Source organism: Lynx rufus, unplaced genomic scaffold (genome assembly GCF_022079265.1).
Source record: "Lynx rufus isolate CCGP_SWC_20201006 ecotype Redwood Valley unplaced genomic scaffold, mLynRuf1.p SCAF_9, whole genome shotgun sequence".
Classification (NCBI taxonomy): Eukaryota; Metazoa; Chordata; class Mammalia; order Carnivora; family Felidae; genus Lynx; species Lynx rufus.
The window spans coordinates 5,392,785-5,415,057 of NW_025814897.1; positions in this window are offsets into that span (position 1 = coordinate 5,392,785).

Here is a 22,273-nt window from a genome sequence, read left to right on the forward strand (position 1 = left end):
TTGGTGCAATTGTGATTGGGATCAGTTTCTTTATTTGTTTTCTGTTGCTTCATTATTAGTGCATATGAATGCAATTGATTTCTGTACATTAATTTCTGTACATTAACCCTGAGATTTTGCTGAATTCATGTATCAGTTTTAGCAGACTTTTGGTGGAGTCTATCGGGTTTTCCATGTATAGTATCATGTCATCTGCAAAAAGTGAAAGCTTGACTTCATCTTTGCCAATTTTGATGCCTTCGATTTCCTTTTGTTGTCTGATTGCTGATGCTAGCATTTCCAACACTATGTTAAACAACAGCAGTAAGAATGGACATCCCTGTCGTGTTCCTGATCTCAGGGTGAAAGCTCTCAGTTTTTCCCCATTGAGGATGATGTTAGCTGTGGGCTTTTGATAAATGGCTTTTATGATGTGTAAGTATGTTCCTTCTATCCCGACTTTCTCGAGGGTTTTTATTGAGAAAGAATGCTGAATTTTGTCAAATGCTTTTTCTGCATTGATTGACAGGATCATGTGGTTCTTTTCTTTTCTTTTATTAATGTGATGTATCACATTGATTGATTTGCAAATGTTGAACCAGCCCTGCAGGCCAGGAATGAATCCCACTTGATCATGGTGAAGAATTCTTTTTATATGCTGTTGAATTCAATTTGCTAGTATCTTATTGAGAGTTTTTGCATCCATATTCATCAGGGATATTGGCCTGTAGTTCTTTTCTGAGTGGTCTCTCTCTGGTTTGGGATTCAAAGTAAGGCTGGCTTTATAGAATGAGTCTGGAATTTTCCTTTTCTTTCTATTTTTTGGAATAGCTTGACAAGGATAGGTATTATCTCTGCTTTAAATGTCTGGTAGAATTCACCTGGAAAGCCATCTGGTCCTGGACTCTTCTTTGTTGGGAGATTTTTGATAACTGATTCAATTTCTTTGCTGGTTATGGGTCTATTCAAATATTCTATTTCTTCCTATTTGAGTTTTGTGAGTGTGTGATTGTTTAGGAATTTGCCATTTCTTCTAGGCTGTCCAGTTTTTTGGCATACAGTTTTTCATACTATTCCCTGATAATTGTTTGTATTTCTGAGGGATTGGTTGTAATAATTCCATTTTCATTCATGATTTTATCTATTTGGGTCATCTCTCTTTTCTTTTTGAGAAGCCTGGCTAGAGGTTTATCAATGTTATGTTTTCAAAAAACCAACTCTTGGTTTCATTGATCTGTTCTACAGGTTTTTTTAGATTCTATATTGTTTGTTTCTGCTCTGATCTTTATTATTACTCTTCTTCTGCTGGGTTTGGGGTGTCTTTGCTGTTCTGCTTCTAGTTCCTTTAGGTGTGCTGTTAGATTTTGTATTTGGGATTTTTCTTGTTTCTGGAGATAGGCCTGGATTGCAATGTATTTTCCTCTCAGGACTGCCTTCACTACATCCCAAAGCATTTGGATTGTTGTATTTTCATTTTCATTTGTTTCCATAAATTTTTTACTTTCTTCTCTAATTGCCTGGTTGACCCATTCATTCTTTAGTAGGGTGTTCATTAACCTCCATGCTTTTGGAGGTTTTCCAGTCTTTTTCCTGTGGTTGATTTCAAGCTTCATAGCACTGTGGTCTGAAAGTATGCATGGTATAACTTCAATTCTTGTATACTTATGAAGGGCTGTTTTGTGACCCAGTATATGATCTATCTTGGAGAATGTTCCATGTGCACTCGAGAAGAAAGTATATTCTGTTGCTTTGGGATGCAGAGTTCTAAATATATCTGTCAAGTCCGTCTGATCCAATGTATCATTCAGGGCCCTTGTTTCTTTATTGATCCTGTGTCTAGATGATCTATCCATTGTTGTAAGTGGGGTATTAAAGTCCCCTGCAATTACTACATTCTTATCAATAAGGTTGCTTTTGTTTGTGATTAATTATTTTAAATATTTGGGGGCTGCCAAATTTGGTGCATAGACATTTATAATTGTTAGCTCTTCCTGATGGATAGACCCTGTAATTATTATATAATGCCCTTCTTCATCTCTTGTTACAACCTTTAATTTAAAGTCTAGTTTGTCTGATATAAGTATGGCTACTCCAGCTTTCTCTTGATTTCCAGTAGCATGATAGATAGCTCTCTATCCCCTCACTTTCAATCTGAAGATGTCCTCAGGTCTAAAATGAGTCTCTTGTAGACAGAAAATAGATGGGTCTCGTTTTTTTATCCGTTCTGATACCCTATGTCTTTTGGTTGGAGCATTTAGTCCATTTACATTCAGTGTTATTATAGAAAGATATGGGTTTAGAGTCATTGTGATGTCCGTAGGTTTCATGCTTGTATCGATGCCTCTGGTACTTTGTCTCACAGGATCCCCCTTAGGATCTAGGGCTGGTTTAGTGGTGATGAATTCCTTCAGTTTTTGTTTGTTTGGGAAAACCTTTATCTCTCCTTCTATTCTGAATGACAGAGTTGCTGGGTAAAGGATTCTCAGCTGCATATTTTTTCTGTTCATCACATTGAAGATTTCTTGCCATTCCTTTCTGGCCTGCCAGGTTTCAGTAGATAGGTCTGCTACACTATGCTCTTATGTGTCTACCTTTGTATGTTAAGGCCCATTTATCCCTAGCTGCTTTCAGAATTTTCTCTTTATGTTTGTGTTTTGCCAGTTTCAGTATGATATGTCATGCAGAAGATGGATTCAAGTTACATCTGAAGGGAGTTCTGTGTGCCTCTTGGATTTCAATGCCTGTTTCCTTCCCCAGATCAGAAAAGTTCTCAGCTATGATTTGTTCAAATAAACCATCAGCCCCTTTCTGTCTCTTCTTCTTCATCATCTGGAATTCCTATGATACAGATATTATTCCGTTTGATTGCATCACTTAGTTCTCTAATTCTCCCCTTGGACTCCTAGATTTTTTTCTTTTTCTCAGCTTCCTCTTTTTCCATAATTTTATCTTCTAATTCACCTATTGTCCCCTCTGCCTCTTCAATCCACGCTGTGGCTGCCTCCATTTTATTTTGCACCTCATTTATAGAATTTTTTAATTCATCATGACTATTTTTAGTCCCTTGATCTCTGTAGCAATAGATTCTCTGCTGTCCTCTATGCTTTTTCAAGCCCAGCAATTAATATTATAACTATTATTCTAAATTCTTGTCCCATTATATTGCTTAAATCAGTTTTGATCAGTTCGTTAGCTGTCACCCCTTCCTCCAGAATCTTTTGAGAATTCTTCTGTTTTGTCATTTTGGCTAGTTTTCTGTCCCTTATGCATTTTAAAAGCTTGTTGTGTGCTCTGCACCTGTGAGCACTGCTATATTAAAGGAGGGTCATACACTGTCCAGGGCCTGTCCTTCCCCAGGTATTTTTTTGGGGATTGTTACTTGCTCTCTGTTGTGACTTTGGTTATTTTATTTATTACCCTACTCATAGTAATATTTTGGATCCTCTACCAGGTGTGCTTTGATTTGTTCCTTGGCATAGCCCTGTAAAGGAAAATAGATAGACAAACAAGGCAAAAATACGCAAACACACAAATACACAAAAACAAAAAACTGAAGACAAAAACAAAAAAGCAAAAAACACCAACTACAAGTAAAGAAGAGGGTGGAGGCGGTCCTGATGGAAAAAGCACATACAAAGAGAAATGACAGGAGCAGGGGGTGGTGGGGAAGAAAAAAAAAAACATTGATTAGTCAGAGAGACTAAAAGGCTTAATCCAGAGAGAGATAAAGGAAAATAAAGAAGGAGGCAGGGAAAATGAAACGAAGATAATGTTACCCAGACAGAGAAACTATATAGCTTGATTATTCCAGAGAGAGAAAGGAGTGTAAAGAAGGAGGTGTAGAATATGTACCAAGACAATGGATCAAATATGTCTGTTTAGTCAGACCTATAACCAAAGTGACAAGCCAAGGAAAGGAAGATATAAGGAGGAGAAATGGGGGTGTGCGGGGAGAATATATCTATATATCCAGAATTGACCTAGAGTTAATCCAGACAATGATGCATCGCTTGTAGGAGGTAGCTGTCCACAGGGTCTGTGCAGCTCTGGTGTATACCCAGTTACCCAGTTCAAGGGGGTGTGGTTTGGGGTAATCTGGTTTGGGAGTGGTTTGGCCCACCTCCACTCACCTGGGAGTGATCCCTGAGGCCCCGCCTTGGTAGTGGTGTGGTGGGTGGGGTTGGGGGGGTGGGAATAGTGATCCCCTAGTCTCTTCTCCATAGTGCCAGACCCAGTGGACTCAGTTTGAGTCGACCTCGCTGTGCCACAGGCATAGACGGGGAGGTCCTTGTCACTCCACCAACTGCCCTGACCCTTTGCTTGGCTAGTATTCAAAGTCCCACTCTGTGTGCTCTGGCACTGGGGAGCGCCTCTCAGTGCTGTGATATGTGTTCCAAGCTGGCTTTGTCTGTGCCCCCGCATTTCAAGGAGGACCGCCTTCTCTTACTGCAGACTGAGCCTCTGACCTTGCCTCCACAAGCCCCTGGGGTGGCAGACTCAGTCAGGCTTTGTCTTTTCCACAGCACTCAAGGGAAATGGTCACCTTATCCTCCTGCAGACTGAGCCCTCGACCCAGTCACTGCACCCAGGGGTGGTGGATAGGCAGGTTCTGTGCTATTGTGCAGCCCTCCAGGGAGGGAACCACTTTCTCCAGCTGAGGACTGAGCCTCTGACCTACCACCGCACCCAGGCCTGGCTCCCTTCTTGTCTAGGTGCACAAACGGAGCCAGCCCCTGTCTGAAGAAAGCCCCGCAGTTAGAGATCAGATCCCTCTCAGTCTCAGTCCAAGATCTTTCTCGTGTCCAGATATGGTCCTGCACTTCCCTAGGTGCTCTTTCTCTTCCTTTTGTCTCTCTGCAGAAGGGGTTCCCTCCTCTCCATTCCCACATTGTCTTTTTTTTCTCCCCCAGTTCACAGTTACCCACCTATTTTTTTCCAGCTTTCCCATTTTCTTCCTAGTATTTTCAGTCTCTTTCCCTCCCAGGCTCTAGTGTTCAAAGTCTTGTGGCTTCTTTGTTTGAGAGACATGGGAAGTATGGCTTCCCCCTACTTCTCCACCATGTCAGCCTAGAAATCTGTCCTCCATATTTTTGTGTTTTTTCCAGATTTTTTTTCTTGTGGTTGTTTTCTAATTGCATCTTGTATGGTTGGAATAATGCTTGATGTGATTTCAATATTCTTAAATTTATTGAGACTTGTTTCGTGGACCAACATGTGATTTATCCTGGAGAATGTTTCATGTGCATTTAAAAAGAACGTGCATTCTGTTGGTTAGGGATGGAATGTTCTGTATGTAACTCTTAGGTCCATCTAGTGTAAGGTGTTGCTCAAAGCCATTTATTAATTTTCTGTCTGGATGATCTATCCATAGATGTTAAGTAATGTGTTAAAGTCCTCTACTATTACTGTGTTACAGTCAACTTCTCCCTTTATGTCTGTTAATATTTGTTTTATGTATTTAGGTCCTTCAATGTTGGTTGCATAGTTATTTATAATCGTTATATCCTCTTGTTGGATTGATTTCTTTATCATTATGTAGTGCCCTTCATTGACTCTTAATAAAGACTTTGTTTTAAACTCTGTCTTATCTGATATAAGTGTTACCACCCTAAATCTTCTTTCCCTGATTTGCATCCTATATGTTTTTCTGAACTTTCACTGTCTATATGTGTCTTTAGGTCTGAAGTGAGTCTTTTATAGGCAGCATATAGATGGGTCTTGTTTTGTTTTGTTTCATTCATGCAGTCACCCAGTGTCTTTTCTTGGACCAGTTAGTCCATTACATTGAAAGTAATCCTTCATAGGCATGTACTTAGTGCCACCTTGTTAATTCCTTTCTGGTTGATTTTGGTTTTTAGTTTTAGTTCATCCCTGTTCCTTTCTCCTTCTTTTGTTCTATTCCCTTGTGTTTTGATAGCTTTCTTTACAGAAAGAAAAGTATTACTTGTATACTTGTATAACTTGTATAACTTATACTTAGTATAACTTGTATAGGTTTTTGATTTGAGATTATCATGGAGTTTATATATAGCATTTATGTTTGTAGCAGTCTATATTAAGCTGATGGCTGCTTAAGTTTGAATACATTCCAAAAGCACTAAATCACATTTTACACATATGATTGCATATATTACATCTTTTTATTTTGTGTATCCCTTAACTAATTTTTGTAGATAAAACTGGGTTTACTACTTTTGTGTTTTAACCTCCTTATTGACTTTATAATTGATTAATCTACCTTTAATATATATATTTTTTTACCTGTGAAGTTTTTTTACCATTTGCAATTTTCTTCATAGTTTTCATAATTTCTTACCTTTTCTTTCCCCTTAAGGAATTCCCTTTAACATTTCTTGTATGACTGGTTTAGTGGTGATGAGCCCCTTTAAATTTTATGCCTGGGAAATTCTTCATCTCTCTTTCTCATCTAAATGACAAATTTGCCAGGTAGATCATTCTTGGTCTTAGGTTTTTCCTTTCAGCACTTTGAACATATCATACTGCATTCTTGTGGCATGCAAATTTCTGTTGAAAAATCAGCTGATAGACTCATGGGGTTTCCCTTATATGTAACTTTTTCTCTTGTTGCTGTTAAAATCATTGTTTCATCATTGCTTTTTGCCGTTTTAATTATAATGTGTTTCAGTGTGAACACTAGGTTCTACTTCTTAGGGGATTTCTGTGCCTCCTTGATATAAATGTCTGTGTTATTTTTACCCAGATTCGGGAGTGTTTCAACTATTACCTCCTCAGATAAATTTTCTGCCCCCTTCTCTTTCTTTTCTTCTAGGATGCGTATAATGCAAATGTTATTGTGTTTGGTGATGTTGCTGAGTTCCCTTAACCTACCCTCATTTTTCATTATTCTTTTTTCTTTTTGCTGTTCAACTTAGTTGCTTTCCATTACCCTGTCTTCCAGATTGCTGATCTGTTCTTCTCTATCCTCTAATTTGCTATTGATTCCCTCTAGTATCTTTTTTATTTATTAAATTCTTGACTTCTGACTGGATCTTTTCTGTATTTTTTATCTCTTTGTTGAAGTTCTTATTGAGTTTATCCACTCTTTTGTCACACCCAATGAGATCTTAATAATAATTACTTAAATTCTTAATCAGGATATTTTGCTTTTCCTCCTGTCATTTAGTTTTTTTACTATGATTTTGTCTTGTTCTTTGATGTATGACATATTCCTTTGTCTTACAGTTTTATCTAATTCCCTCTGTGTGTTTCTGTGTATTAGGTAGATCAGATGTGCCCCTGTTCTTGAGAATAGTGGTCTTGTGTAAAAGAGGTCCCACAGTGCCCTGTAGTGCAATCTACCTTGGTCACCAGAATGAGGTGCTCAGGGAGGGCCCACTGTGTGGGCTGCATGCACCCTACTGTTGTGGCTGAGCCATAATTGCCTTCAGCCCAGGCTGCTGCAATGATCTGCTTTGCCTGCTATGGGTACATTAGACAAGTTTTATTGCAAGATTTGTATGAGATCACAAAGTGAGACTCTAGTTGGTAGATATAACCAGCAGTCAGCCTAGCTTGTATAATTAGCCTGTCTGCCACAGTTGCTGGAACACCAAAGAGTAGGGCTTGTTTCATGCATGGCCAAATGAGAGGGGACACTCTCATTGGAGGGGACACTCTCCTTGGTGAGTGGGGCCAATAGTCAGAGTAGCTGTCCACAATTAGTCTCTGCCACAGATGCTGGGCACTAAGGGCAGTGGTTGCTCCCTGTGCCACCAGCTAAGAGGCCGGGCTGCTGGAACTATGGGTACACTGGTGTGTGAAGTTAACTCTCCCTCCCCAGGGCAGAAGTCACTTTGGAATTGTGCTTGTCCCTGCTAGGGCTACCTGCAGGGTGTGGTGGGGCAGGAGCCCTTTTGAGGGATGCCTGCCAATGCAAGCATGTTGGGAAGGTCTGCAGTGAGTGAGCACTGTGGCAGGGCAGAACTGCTCCTTGCAAGTGTCTGGTAATCTAGGCTGGAGAGGTGAGAGAAATGGCACCCACAACACTATCGTCTCTAGAGAAATTTCCGGAAGGTCCTTGTTCTGCAGCACACATTCGGAGATTAGTCAGTAAATCTTCACTTTATCCCAGACACTTTACAAACTGCTGCTTCTGGCTGTGTCTTGGGCTTTGAGGTATTTATTATGTTGACCCTTTAAGGATATATGCTGCAATTTCCAGTCATCCTCCAGCTCTCCCACAATTAAGCTCTGCTAATTTTATTTATTTATTTATTTATTTATTTATTTATTTATTTATTTATTTAATTTGTGGGAGAGAGAGAGAGAGAGAGAGAATGATTTGGGGTGAGGTGCAGAGGGAGAGAGAGGGAATCTTAAACAGGCTCCATGCTCAGTGAGGAGCCTGACATGGGGCTCAATCCCATGACACCGGGATCTTGACCTGAGCTAAAATCAAGAATCAGATGCTAAGCTAACTGAGCCACACAGGCACCCCAAGCTCTGCTAATTTTCAAAGCTTCTGAAGTTCAGTCCTGCTGTTTTTCAAAGCCAGATGTTAATAAGGATTCATTTTCCCAGTGTAGGTCTCCTGTGGCAGAGGTGTCTGGTGTGAGGTCTGAGTCTTTTGCTTCTCCCTGCTTGTAGTGTCCCTGTTACCTGGGCTGGTCCCACCAGGGATTTGGTTCCCAGCCCATCTCTGCCTCTCCCAGCCTTAATGATGTGGCCTCCTCTTTAGGATTAACTGTAGAAGGTCTATTTTGTGAGTCTTAATGTTGTTTTCAGAGTTACTTGCACAGATGCAGGTGTTATCTCAGTGTCCATGGAGTAAGTGGAGCTTAGGATCCTCCTACTCCACAATCTTCCTGCCTCTCTTCCTCCATGTCTGGCATCTTTTGTTCATTACTATGCTACTAATACTTACCCATATTGTTACATTAAACTAGAATTTATTCATTTTCATTGCTGTATACCATACCCTGTAATATACAACATTTTCTCCCAATTACATTTGATAGGCATTTGAAGTATATCCTGTTTGGTGCTACTACAACTGTTCATTCATATGTATTTTTGTTGGATAGAGTTAGGACTAAAATACATGGATCAAAGAATATGTGTATGTTTCAACTTTAGTAAATACTGCTAAAGACTTTTACAGAGTGCTGTAGTAATTTATATCCCTGTTCAGCAATGTATGAGAGTTGACTTACTTTATATTTCATATGCTCTTGGCACTGCCAGACTTTTTAGTTTTAGTCATATTGGTGGATGCATAGTGGATTGTCATTGTGGTTGTAATCTTCATTTCTTTGATTATCAAGGAAGAAGTATGTCTTTTCAGTGCTCAGTGGTCATTTAGATGTCCTCATTTTTGAAGTTCCTCTTCAAGGTTTTTTTTGTGGGTTTTTTTTTTTGCCAATTTTTCAAAAGATTTCACTTTTTCTGTTGATTTGTGGAAGTACTCTCTACGTTTTAGAAATGAGCCCTTTATCAGATGTAATTATTGAGAGTATGTTCTCATTTGTGGATTTGCCTTTTGTCTCTTTTAATGGAATCTTTACTAATGAAGTATTTAAGTTTTAAGATAGTCAAATTAATGCTTTTGTCAAGATTAAAAATTAAAAATATAAAAACTATATTTTATATTTTACCCTTCATGTTTAGATGTAATTTCACACGGAATTTTTGTTTCATCATTAGCTAGAATTCAGATTTCCACTTCTCTCACAGATACCTAATTGTTCCAACACTATATTCTAAACAATCTTTACTTATAATCCTAATTTTTATAATCCAAATGTCTATATATGTGTGGATCTATTTTTAGAATCTCTGTTCTAAATCATTGGTTTATTATTTACCTTTAGAGAAATAGCATATGACTTTGGTTTACATATACATTATAGAAATAGCTTGCCAGTTCGCTCACACACACACACACACACACACACACACTGGAATTTTGAAAAAAATCATAGTCTCATGTATTTTATTCTTTTTTTCTAGGTTTTGATATCAAGATCACATAGATCACATACATCTTGGTAAGTGTTCCAGTCTTACTTTCTAGAAAATTTTTGTAACACTATGTTGTCGTGTCTTTAACTGTTAGTTAAACATTCATCAAACATTTATACGAAAGCATCTGAGCATGGAGTTTTCTTTTGGGGAAGGTTTTGAATGATGAATACAATTCATTTCATAGATATAGGAGTAATCTGTTATTCTTGGGGGACACATTTGGTAATTTGTGATTTTCTAGGATTTTGTTCATTCCCCCCATGTATAGCCAGAAAGTTTTTTACTTTATCCTTACAGTATTATTTTTAATTCCTGTATTTCTTATCTTTATTATTTTTCCTTTAATTTTCTTTGAGTTAATTTTCTGTTCTTTTCCCAAATTCTTGAAATGGATGCTTAAATAACTGATTGTCACTTATAATATATACATTAACATCTATAAATATCTTTCTCAGTATGCATTTAGTTATATATCACATGTTTTCAGATGTGTTGTTTTCATTACGATTCAGTTCCAAAGATTTTTTAATTGTCATTTGTAATTTCTTCATTGAACCATGAATTATTTAAAAATATATTTTAAAATTTCCAAATATGATGGAATTTCTTAGGTTTTTAAATTACTTCTAACATCATTCCCTTCTAAAGTGGTCAGATAACATATCTGGTATGTTTTGAATTTTCCTAAATCTGTCAAGATTCACTTACCACCTTTTATATTGTCAATGTAGTTAATGTGCAGTTAAAAAGAATGGGTGTTCTGGAGATTTATATGCAGTGTTGTACATAGTAAATTAGGTCAATTTTGTAAATATAGTGTTCCATTGTTCTGTAGTTTTAGTGACTTTTTTTTTCTTGGCTTATTAGTTACTGAGAGACATGTACTAAAGTCTTCCACTATAAGTGTATAAATATCATATATTTCTCTTTGTGTCATTTAATTTTTCCTTTTATCACTTATTTGTTTTATTATTATAAACTTCATCATAAATTAGCTTCTTAAAGTATTAGATTTAAAAATCAAATAGGTTATAAAGCAGTCTCTTCATTTCAATCTTTTATCATTCAAGCATAGTTATTCTGTACTTGTATCTTGATTGATACAGTGTGACGGACAGAAATAACCACTTTCCTGCCCCTGCTCAGTGGAGACTCACAGTTGTATTTAATAGTCAAGAGTTCAGGTTTTACTGCTCAGTCCATGCACAAAGTGGCTATGGTACCACCATTGACCCACTGGCCATAGGTCCACAAAAAACAAAGAATCCAAGTGAAAATAATAAGTTTACTTAGGCTGCCACTGCAACATTGAAATATAAATTAGCAACAAAACATTCAGAATTATTAGGCATGAAGAAAATCTTAAATATTGGGCGTAATTAAGTGAGCTCCTCAAAGACAGAAACTATGCCTTATGGATTATTTCAGTCTTAGGGCTGAGCCTTCTTCTTGGCATTTGGTGACAGCCCACAAATATTTGTTGAAGGAACTTGTTGGTCCTGCTTGAACAGAGAAGAAAGAAAAAGTAAGTCACATTTCAGTGAGCCTGGAAAACCATGACAGCACAGGTGGGTCTCTAAGGCTTCAGCAATCTCAAGAAATAACACATTTTCTCTAGCAAAATACAAAAACCATACTACAGGTAAAGCCTACAGGTAATACCTACACCAGGATAATCTCTACAATGACTGCTACCTTCCTGTGTTTTAGATCATTGGAGGACAAGGTTACATTCATCAGCCCTGGAAATTGGATCACCCAGCCCAAGTTAAATCTGGGCAGCTTAATGATTCTTGTTTCTTTCTCTTCCTCTTCTCTTGGTATGCAAACTTAAAACAGCAGCATCCCTTCTCAAGAATGACTAATGAAGTTTCAAAGGAGCAAAGATATATTTAACTGAGAGTCCCATGATTAGTCTCCGTGTAGTATATTTTCAGAGATAATTATTTTAAAAGTAATTCACCCTTCATAAAAAAGCACCCTGATCATGTAACGTCAGTCCTTCAGAAGAGAGCAGTCTAAACACAAATGGGTTAAAGAATCAGGTGTCCTTGTACTTGTACATTGAGCCATTTACATAAAATTTGTGAGGCAGATGCATCTTACACTCAACGATATTACTGTTGCCTTCCTCCTGCCCTCTTCTCTTTCTTATCTCCTCCATCCTCCTAAGCCATCTTCTCTCTCCCTCATTCTCTCCCTTCCTCCCTCCTCCACTCTTGCCTTCCCTTTATACTAAATTCTAAACAAACTGCTCTTCCACACACCCCAACCCTGACTCTACAACACACACTATTCACTGCTTTGTGTTCTTGTTCTTTCCTTTGTCAAAACTAATTTAATCAAACTGGTTTAAACTACCTATTGTATCTTTACTTTGTTGTACTTTTTGAGGTAACACTTATATATTAACAAGGGCTTTTATTTGAATAAATCAAGAATAGGGAATATCTTTAATCTAGTAAGACATGATAATGCTATAGTGACAAGGTTGAACTTTTGTATACTGGAGAGAGCGGAGAATTATATTTATCAGATTGCTACACATGAGGCAAATGGGTGGAGAGAATAAAATAATGCAAGTTGTTTTGTTCATATTACCTCAACCTTTTGAGTGACAGAGACCTCAATAGCATAGTTTGTTCAGAGAGGCATGAAATTCCATGAAGTTAGCTTTCTTGCAGACAGTGTCTTAGGATTGCCTGGGGGTCCAAAAGAACAGTCAGTGTCTAACCCTAGTATTTATTGCCATTTTCATACATATATTTCTCATTCATTTGACTCAACTGGAATATCTTCTTTCGATCCTTGGATCCATAGATTGATTGAGTCTTAGATTCCTCTTTTATAAAATAGGAACAACAATTATTTTAAAGAGTCACTGCGAAATTTAAGTAGAAAAATAGGTCTAAAGTATCTAACATAACCTAGTACATAGAAGACACGCTGGTAATGGAAGTATTTTATCACCCTCTAATCCTTCAAAGTGGTCTCTGGGGCATCTGAATGGCTCAGTCAGTTAAGCCTCTAACTCTTGATTTCAGCTCAGATCATTATCTCACAGTCACGGGAAGGAGCCCCATGTTGGGCTCTGCACTGAGTGCAGAGCCTGCTTGGGATTCTCTCTCTCTCTCTCTCTCTCTCTCTCTCTCTCCTTCTCTTTCTCTCTTTCTCTCTCTCTCTCTCTCTCTCAAAGTCAATAGAATATCATTTAAAAAAACACAAAGTAATCTCTCTCACCTATGATCACCATAATACTTGCATCACTGTCTTTCTGCCTGATTTTCTTTCTTGAATTCTGTCAAAATAATTTTTTTTAAAAAGTAGACCACTTGTATAGTGGGACCCTTGAATTGGAGAAGAGTAAATTTTCTCCTATCTCCTCTGTATTCTTTGGAACTTCTGGGGAGACAAGTAAAGAAATCATGTATAGCTTTGACAGCATGGACTAAGTGAGCTGAAGAGAACTTCCCTTAGCTATTTAATATTTGGGGACTTCATGACAAAATGCAGCATCCCCTGGGTACACAAGGTAATTTTTCTGTAGCCCTTTTACAGCCCAGAGGATGGAAATCCAATACGGAGGTCCACCTACCGACATCTGTAAATTTGGTCATGATCTTTCAGCAGAAATAATGACCTGGAGATAATTGCCTTTTAAGTAAAAAGTCAACCAGGTGACCAAATACTTTCATAGACCAAGACAGATGTCATTCACCCTGCTATTTCAAAGAGCTTCCTACAATCGTTTACTTTTTTTTTTTTTAAGCCACTAGAGGACACAATTCAAAGAATACGAATCGCTATGACCTTTCTTCAAAACTCACCTCTTTCAGGGAAACACCAACTGCTTTCTTCGGTTTATAATTGTCTCATTTTTGTTTGGCATCTGGCCACTACTAAATCTAGATGATCTGCTTCTGAATGAGCTGTATCCCACCCAACAGATGGTCTTGAATCTGGGCATTGTATGTTCACAATTTTGGACCAACTTCTAATCTAAGTACTGCCAAACGACAGAGATGTGAGTTTGGCTTACTTCTATTAGGGCAATGATTTACACTGAAAAATTTGCTGAGTGGAAACTGACTGGTTGTAATATGAATATTTAAGTCAGTCTTCCCTTGCTGCTGTGAGTCAAATACCAAGCCAGTAGAGCCCTGAGACTCCACTAATTTCCCAGGAATCCTTGCTCTTGCTTCCTGTCACCCAATTCCATTGCAATAACAAGTCCTGTCAAATTTACTTTCCAAAATACATATTTAGTACACTCATATCTGCCCATCTCCACTCTCTGTCCCAACTACTGTGTTTTCTACTTTGGTCTACTTTCATGTAACTTAACTGACCATCTACGGTCTACTCCTGGCCCCCTCAACACATCTCCTGTGCACAGAAGCAAGTAATCTCTTAACACAGAAGTGGGATCATAGCATTGCTGAACCTTACCACCCTTTAATGATTTCTTTCATGCCTCTCCAAACTTACTATCATTTTCTCCTTCATTGGAATGTAAGTTCCATGAGAGCAGAGACTATATCTGTCTTGTTCACAGCTGAATTCTAGAATCCAGAATTAATTAATGGAGTTACCATAACTGGAATCCAGCCTTCTATCCTAACTGACTCAATATAACCTCAGTAGAGTGGACTCCTAGCCAATTCAGGAAACCTTTTTCCAGATAAGATTGTCAGGGCTGGGTCCTGGAATTCTGGGTACAAGAACAGTGGTGGCATTGCCCCTACTCAATGACAGTTGATGACAGCACCATGACAGGTGATGGGAGAGTGAAGACAATGTCTAAAGCATTTTAGGCTAGACAGAACCTGAAAATGAGTCAACAAAGCAAACAGGCATAGACAAAGAACAGGAACGGGTGGCAGGGGGGATTAAGATGAAGAGCAAAGGAGATCTGAAGAAAGACCTTTTGAATCAGATGCTGGAAAACAGGGACTTGAGAAATTCCTCATCCTAAGTGTAAGGTACAATCTTAGTCTTTAATACTCATGGCATGACCCTGCTGGGAATAAGTAAATTGTCAGAGAGGCAGGTTGCACACAAGTTTTCAACCCTCACCACCATCTTTAAATGTATACAGTACATTTCACAATATACTGTTTTTCTCATTCGCTTATTAATCATTCATTTGTCATACAATATTTACTGAGAATTTATGAATGGCTTTGGAAACATTAAATACACTGAAATGCAGATTATTTCAAAATCTAATGCTATCCATCTTTAACCAACTAGACTGATTTTCCCGTTTCTAATACTACTCCTTCTTCTCTTACTTGTCCTCAGGATTCAGTAATAGTCTGCTTGTCATCTTGGGTTTTCTAAAATTCCCCCTGGTTTCCCCTTACATAAGATTCTTTTGCATGTACAGTGGCCTCACATCTTTCAAGCCTTGAAGAGTGGCTATCTATAAAATTTCTAGATTGTGCATGCCTTAAAAACTGGTACACTTTGTTAAATCTGTTGTGTTTTCCTCATATAATTTAGATACGGACAATTTAGTGCATGATAAGTGCTTGGCAAATATTTCAAATCTATTTGCTGCTTAGTAGGGTCACTGTTCCCAGGTTGAGTTATTCCTCTTATTCACTGCTTAATTTGGACATATGAGAAGACCTTTCTCAGCAGTTTCAGACTTGTATCGCATCTGTCTGGCAGCCACAATACATTCTCTTGCTCTCTCAACTGGCTCCTATAATATCTTTTTGGTACCCTAAGCCGGAGTAGATTTCTGTTTCTACTTTTTGGTTATGGCCAACTTGAGTCCTTTAGTGTAACCGATCCAGGAATTCACAAACATTCCAAGTAAATACATTTTAAATATACACACACACATGTTCATTTAGAGAATATTGTGAAAACTGCATTTTTTTTCAAATTTTCTATACTTTTTTTCATTTTCAAAGTAACACATGGAAATTAGAAATTTTTGCCAGAGCAAAGAAAATCTTTATAATTCTAGCTCCACAATAAGCTTTGCATTGGGAAATATGATTGCATTTTTGTCCGTTTCTCCCTACCCTTTATTCACTTTGGAGCCTTTTTATTTTTCTACTTCATATGAAAATCTTTCATGACATACTTATCAGTTGCCTCATACTCTTTGTTATCCTCTTTGCTTCAAGTCTGTTGATTTCCCTTGAGAAATTTAAATAAAATAAAAGGGAGGTGCAAGGTACTGAACATTGTATCAGGAACAATGTTCTGTGTTGTACGTCCTTCAATTATTTTTAATATTTCTGTGAGCCATCTGTATACTCTGTTAATAATATTGGAGTCAGCAATTCATGTGCAGAGGCAGTGATGCAAACAAGGGCTCACTTTTATTTTGGCTTGTGTTAGTGCCTTCCTGGTCCTAGAGGTCCATTGTTTGGTCACTCACACAAACACACACCTGCAGGATATGGCTCTGTGGGGGTGGTCAGGAGAGGCACATCAGTCTCAAAAGAGAAGGGGAGGAAAAAAAAAAAAAAAAGAGAAGGGGAGGGCGGGCAGATAAGGCAGGATGAAAGTAAGTCTCAAGTGGAGTCCTCTTCAAGTTCAATTGCTTTTGCAGCTTTTCTCTTGCTCTTTGTACAGAGTTGGAAGTGTGACATTTTAAAGTTAGTTTTTATAGAAACAAATGTCAGGAGAGGTGAGTCATTCTAATATCTCTAAAAATAAATCCAGGTTGTCAAAGAAATCAAAACTTTGTTCTCAAGTTTAGCCTGCAAGAAAGCAAGAGTCTTTCCACCCTGTGGGTTTGTGCAGCTGCTTGAGGTAATCCCAGAATTTGAGGGCAGCACGGGGCTGCAAAGGTTGAAAATAGGTAGTAGAAAGAGCTTGGGAGTTGGTCTTTATTTAACTGGAACGTAGCCCTCAGGAAATGTACTATATTGAGAAGAAGAGAAAAGATTTGACTGTTTTAAATGGGGCTAAGACAGGCTTACCTCCATTGTTCAGATTTGAAGTGTAGCTTTATCAGCAGCCTAGAAAGTTAACATGTGATAATAAGCATCCATAGTGGAATGAATTAAGAGGGGAAAAAAATCTCCAAACCCCTTAGTGGGATGTTGGGGATCCTAGGCTAGGCCCAGCATGTACCCTAATGTAAACACATCAGTTCAAAAGGAAATAAAAATTGAGTTTTTTATTTCAGGGTCAGTAAAGCCGTCTGTGTTTGGTTTTCTCCCATGTGCCTTCTCTGTAGCCCTCTCTCCCATTTCAACAGCCATCCAGTATCCTTTGGCTTTCTTGTACAGGGCTGGCCAAAGAATAAGTGAATATTTTGTCCTGCCTGTTCTCTTGAGAATAGAAAGTGATCACATTTTGTTGTTGTTGGTTTATGTGTCCCAATGAGAACATCCCTGTGTTGTGCTAGGGATTAGTGTTAGGGTGGTAAGTAAGAAAAAGTCTGTATGATGGAGATTCCATTTCACTGTCAAAACCAAAGAGTGACCATTCAAACAATAAGTAAATAGTATAACTGATGTGGGGTCATTGGGCACAAGGGTCAATAAAGAATTCTTAAGACATTTTACAGTGCAAAAAGGTGTTTTATATTATAGCCCAGGAACAGGACCTGTGGGCAGAAAGAGCCACTCTGTGATTGTGAAACATGACTAATAATATATTTTTAAGTTGGGGATGGGGAGTTGGTTAGAGATTACAGAAGTCTCCAAAGGGGTTTCCTTATGTTAAAGAAAATTTAAAGGATCCTGGAGGCCTGGCTATTGTCAAGCTGAGGTTGCTTTTAGTCTCTAGTAAAGCATCAATATTAAGACAGTTGTGAGTTCCTTGAGGGATGTCACATGCTGCATATCTCAGGGACTTATCAATGAGCTGCAAGTTATAAGGAAATTTAATTTTATCTACATTTCTCTTGTCTTTGTTCTCCTCATCATTTTCCCCCTGACCTCTAAATATTTAAGATTGCTGAGGGTGGAAAGTCTTCTCTTCTATATCTTCTTCCTGCTGAATAGGGGCATAGGGATGTCTCTACCTATGGGTGATATTGGTCAGTTGGGGAATTTATATACTGGAGTAACCAAAGGCAGAGGCAGCCCAGTACAAGGTAGACAATATATATGAATTTCCTTGAGTAGAAAGGATATCTGTCAGCTGGAAGTTGTGGCAGTGAAGGAGTCTCGGCACCAGGCAGAGAAACATCAGAAAACACAACAAAATAAGATTAATATGAGAAAAAGAAGCCCAATAAAAAGACCTGATCCTTGTCCAAAATCCTCTTCCAGTCCAGGAGTTTACAGAGCAAGGTCGTTTAAAGCACCAATCCATATCTTTTTGCAATCCTGTTATATTTTTGTGATAATCTGCAACATACAGAACATTCTGTTTTATTAATGAAGCATGTTCCTCCTGTTGCTGTTAAGACATCTCAGACCATTCGATTTTGCTTTATGCATTTGAGTTATTTCAATGTTTCATAATGTAATGCTATTTTGAGAGTCACTTAAGCCTTAATTGTGTAGCAGGTGGTGTTAGCCATCACATAGACTGTATTATTCAGCAAGCAATTCAGTAATCAATAAGAGGAACTTCTATGGAAACAAAAGAAAATTTTCAGTTAATGGTTGTAGAAAATTACAAACTTAGTGTCTCAGTCTCCAGTGCTGCCAATGAGAAGATTTTTAGATTTCAGAATTGAAGCATCCTCAGATGGAGTGGGAACAGGCAGCAGGAATCAGATGACTTTTGGTTTATAATTCAAATGTCTCTGGTGATCCTTCTGAATGACCCATAGAGCAACAAGCACGAAGATTCTCCATACACAAGTTTTGTGACACTTTGTCTGAAGCCCACCTCACGTTGTCCAGCATCAATTTTCAGGGCTTCAGGAAAAAGGGCGATTTTGGTTTTTAATGACTTTAAATTATTACATTGAGAGAATATTGGAAACTTTAATTTGGAGAGCCATAGCCAGATATTTGAGAAACCCAGAAGAATTCAGATTTTAGTGTGCTTTACAGTAAATAGTATTAAAATCTAACATCTACAAATATGTGTTATGAAAACACATTTTCTCTGTATAATCACAATCATTTTTATCAAAGATAGCCAAATCAAGACTAATTTGTTTGTAAAACAAGCCAGTTTTAATAAACTTGGCATGATTATTTATATACACTCACCAAGAATAATGATTGATCATCACAGATCTTTTGAAATCTGCCTTGCTGGAACTTTTTATAAGGAATCTCTAGAAAGAACTTTTAAGCACCTCTTAAGGCCAGAAGCCATGCCATCAGGCTTGCCTGCAGTGCCTGTAGATTTGGGCAAATTCCTCTTCTCAAAGGCCTCCAAATATCCGAGATTCCTGTACCTGCCAGGAAGTGACATTCTTTACTCACGTGTAAGGCTTCTGGGAACTCTGTATGCAAGGTATCAGGCCAACATTTCCAAAGGGGATTTATTGGCTCCATGCTTCATGAAGTCAGCCGTAGTTCCTTGAAACTGTATGGTCATATCTGAGTCTACGCATGTCTGTCAAACATGACATTCCAGTCAAAGCTTTGGTAATATAACTGATGTTTCCAATGGTGTCCTGGTACAAGGAGAACAGATTCTCATTAAACTTAGGCAAATGATTATAATTGCCACAGAAGAACAAATATTCACTGACAGTTTCTGAGTTTCAGAGGGTTCAGGTAGGGAGAAAAGTTAAACACTTCAGTTTGTTCACAAAGGAATATTTTATCATGTTTTCATATATCATGGATATCTTAAGAGAAAGTAAACAGTCTGGAAGAACAAACATTAGAAAACCAACAATGTTTCAAACAGGAGTCACAAAAACTATAATCATCTTTCTCAATTCATTTAGTCCCATGTTGCTAATTCTTGTTCGGTTTGAATGCAGCTTTTTCCATTAGTTCTGGAAATTCTTACCCATTTCAGTTTTGTGATTTTAAAGATACCAAAACCCTGCACTTGGGGCACCTGGTTGGCCAGTTGGTCAAGCATCCGACTGTGTTTCGGCTCAGGTCACGATCTCATGTTCATAAGATCAAGCTCCTCACTAGGCTCCACACTGGGCATGGAGACTGTTTAAGAGTCTCTCTCCTTCTGCTCTTCACCCGCTTGTGCTCTGCCTCTCTCCCTCCCTCCCCCCCTCTCTCTCTCAAAAACAAAACAAAACAAAACACCTGTATTTGTCAAAAGTCATTTTAACGAATCTTCCTGAAGATGAAACACATTTTGCAAGAGAATAAGAACAGTAACTATAAATGACAAAAGACTCAAAAATGAACATGGTTAAAGAGAGAGTTTGTTACAATAGAGCTGACAAGGAAATCCAGTTATTTCTATAACACTTGACTAATCAGAATACCAAGTGAGGGCCTTATACCAAAGCATATCAAAACTTTAGAAATTACATATAATTCCTGGAACAGTTACAGCATTATCCAAACAATACAATCTAAGGCTTATTATTCCTTTGACAGTGCTTCCCAAATAACTTCACATACCAATTAAACCAGCCTAATTAATCAAAAAGACTTCATTTACAACTCAAATGTCATGAAGCTTGTCAAAAACCTCAGAAAAATTTAAAGCTCATACCTAAGTAGGATTACAGATCATTATAAAACTAGTATTTACATTTAACCAAGGGAGCAATAAGGAATTTTACAGGAAGTTATATATAAAAACGTAGCTTCTTTAATATTGACAAAGTTTTGTTGTTGTTGTTTGTTTTTATTTTATTTTATTTTTTTATTTTAGAGAGAGGATGTGAGGAGGGGAGAGGGAGAGAAAGAATCTCCATGCTGAGCATGGAGCGTGATGCAGAGCTCAATCCCACAGCACCAAGAACATGACCTGAGCCAAAATCAAAAGTTGGATGCTCAACCAAATGAGTCGCCCAGGTGCCCCATACTGAGGAAGTTTTCACTCTCATAAGTAATCAAAGATGAGGAAGACAGAACATAGAAACCTTGTTTTTCTGGGAAGATAAAGAAAAAAAAACTTTTTTTTATAATTCCTATTAAGAACAGACCCACAAATCAAGAAAACTTTGTCTTTTTAATAAAGAGAATAGCAGAATGTCAATCTTACACCAGTGTACTTTTAAAGTCCATTCATTTGAACTTTTGTCCTGACCACACAAAAAATTCTTTTGCAAAGATTGCCCTTCACAAACCTTGTACAATTTCCTTTTTTATACAGATTTTGTCCTAAGCCCTTTCTCTCTAATTAGCCAGTCTTATTTTAGAAGAAAATTACTTCATTTTTTCCTCAATAAAATATATTCTGATTCCTTTTATCTTTCTCATATACCTCCTCCTTTCCTGCACACTGTTTTGCTTCTCCCATCATCCCCAAGTGTCTTAACTATATTTATCAGAACTTTGATCTGAGAAACCTTAGTTTCCAGTGAAAACTAAGCAGTGACTGATATGGAAATGTTGGGGTTTAGAACAAATGGTCAAGAGAGAATTCTTGAGATGTCTTAGGTGCGAAAAGGTGGTTTTACTAAAACACGGGGACAGGTCCCCTGGACAGACCTGCATTGGAGTCACGAGAAGTGACTGATTATATACCTTCACATTGGGAGGGGGTTAGGGATAGCTTAAGTCTCTAAGGAATTTTGGAAACAAGGTTTCCAGGACCTTGAGGTGGCTAGCTGTTGTTAGGAAAATGTCATTTAATGGGGTTCCTGGGTGGCTCAGTCTGTTAAGCATCCAACTGTTGGTTTCAGCTCATGTCATGATCTCTTGGTTCATGAGCTTGAGCCCAGCATCAGGCTCTGCACTGACAGCATGGAACCTGCTTGGGATTCTCTCTTTCCCTCTCTCTCTGCCCCTCCTCTGTTCCCTGCTCTCTCTAAATAAATAAATAAATAAATAAATAAATAAATAAATAAACTTTAAAATGATTTTTAAAAAAGAAAATGTCATTTATTACTGTTTAGTAAAAATTCAGTCTTTAGACCCTTCAGATGTGTATCAGTGGGTCATATCCTTAAGGGATGTTTGCCATCATCATATATCTTGGGGGGTAAAGAAAAAGGAAGTTTCCAAAGGAAGTGGGTTTTTTTATTTGTTTGTTTTGGGTTTTTTGTTTGTTTTTAGAGAGAGAGAGAAAGTGGAAGAGGTTACAAGAGTAACTTGTCAATGGGTTGTAGTAGTAAGGAAATTTAATTTTTTATGCCATTGTCTCCAACATCAGTAACCAGTTGTGAACTGTTTGTTACACCAGAATTCTCTATATTTGAACTTTATAAATACAATTTGCAATTCCTAAAAACATGCTTTTCCATAGTACAGTCTTACAGCAAAACACAGGGCACGTT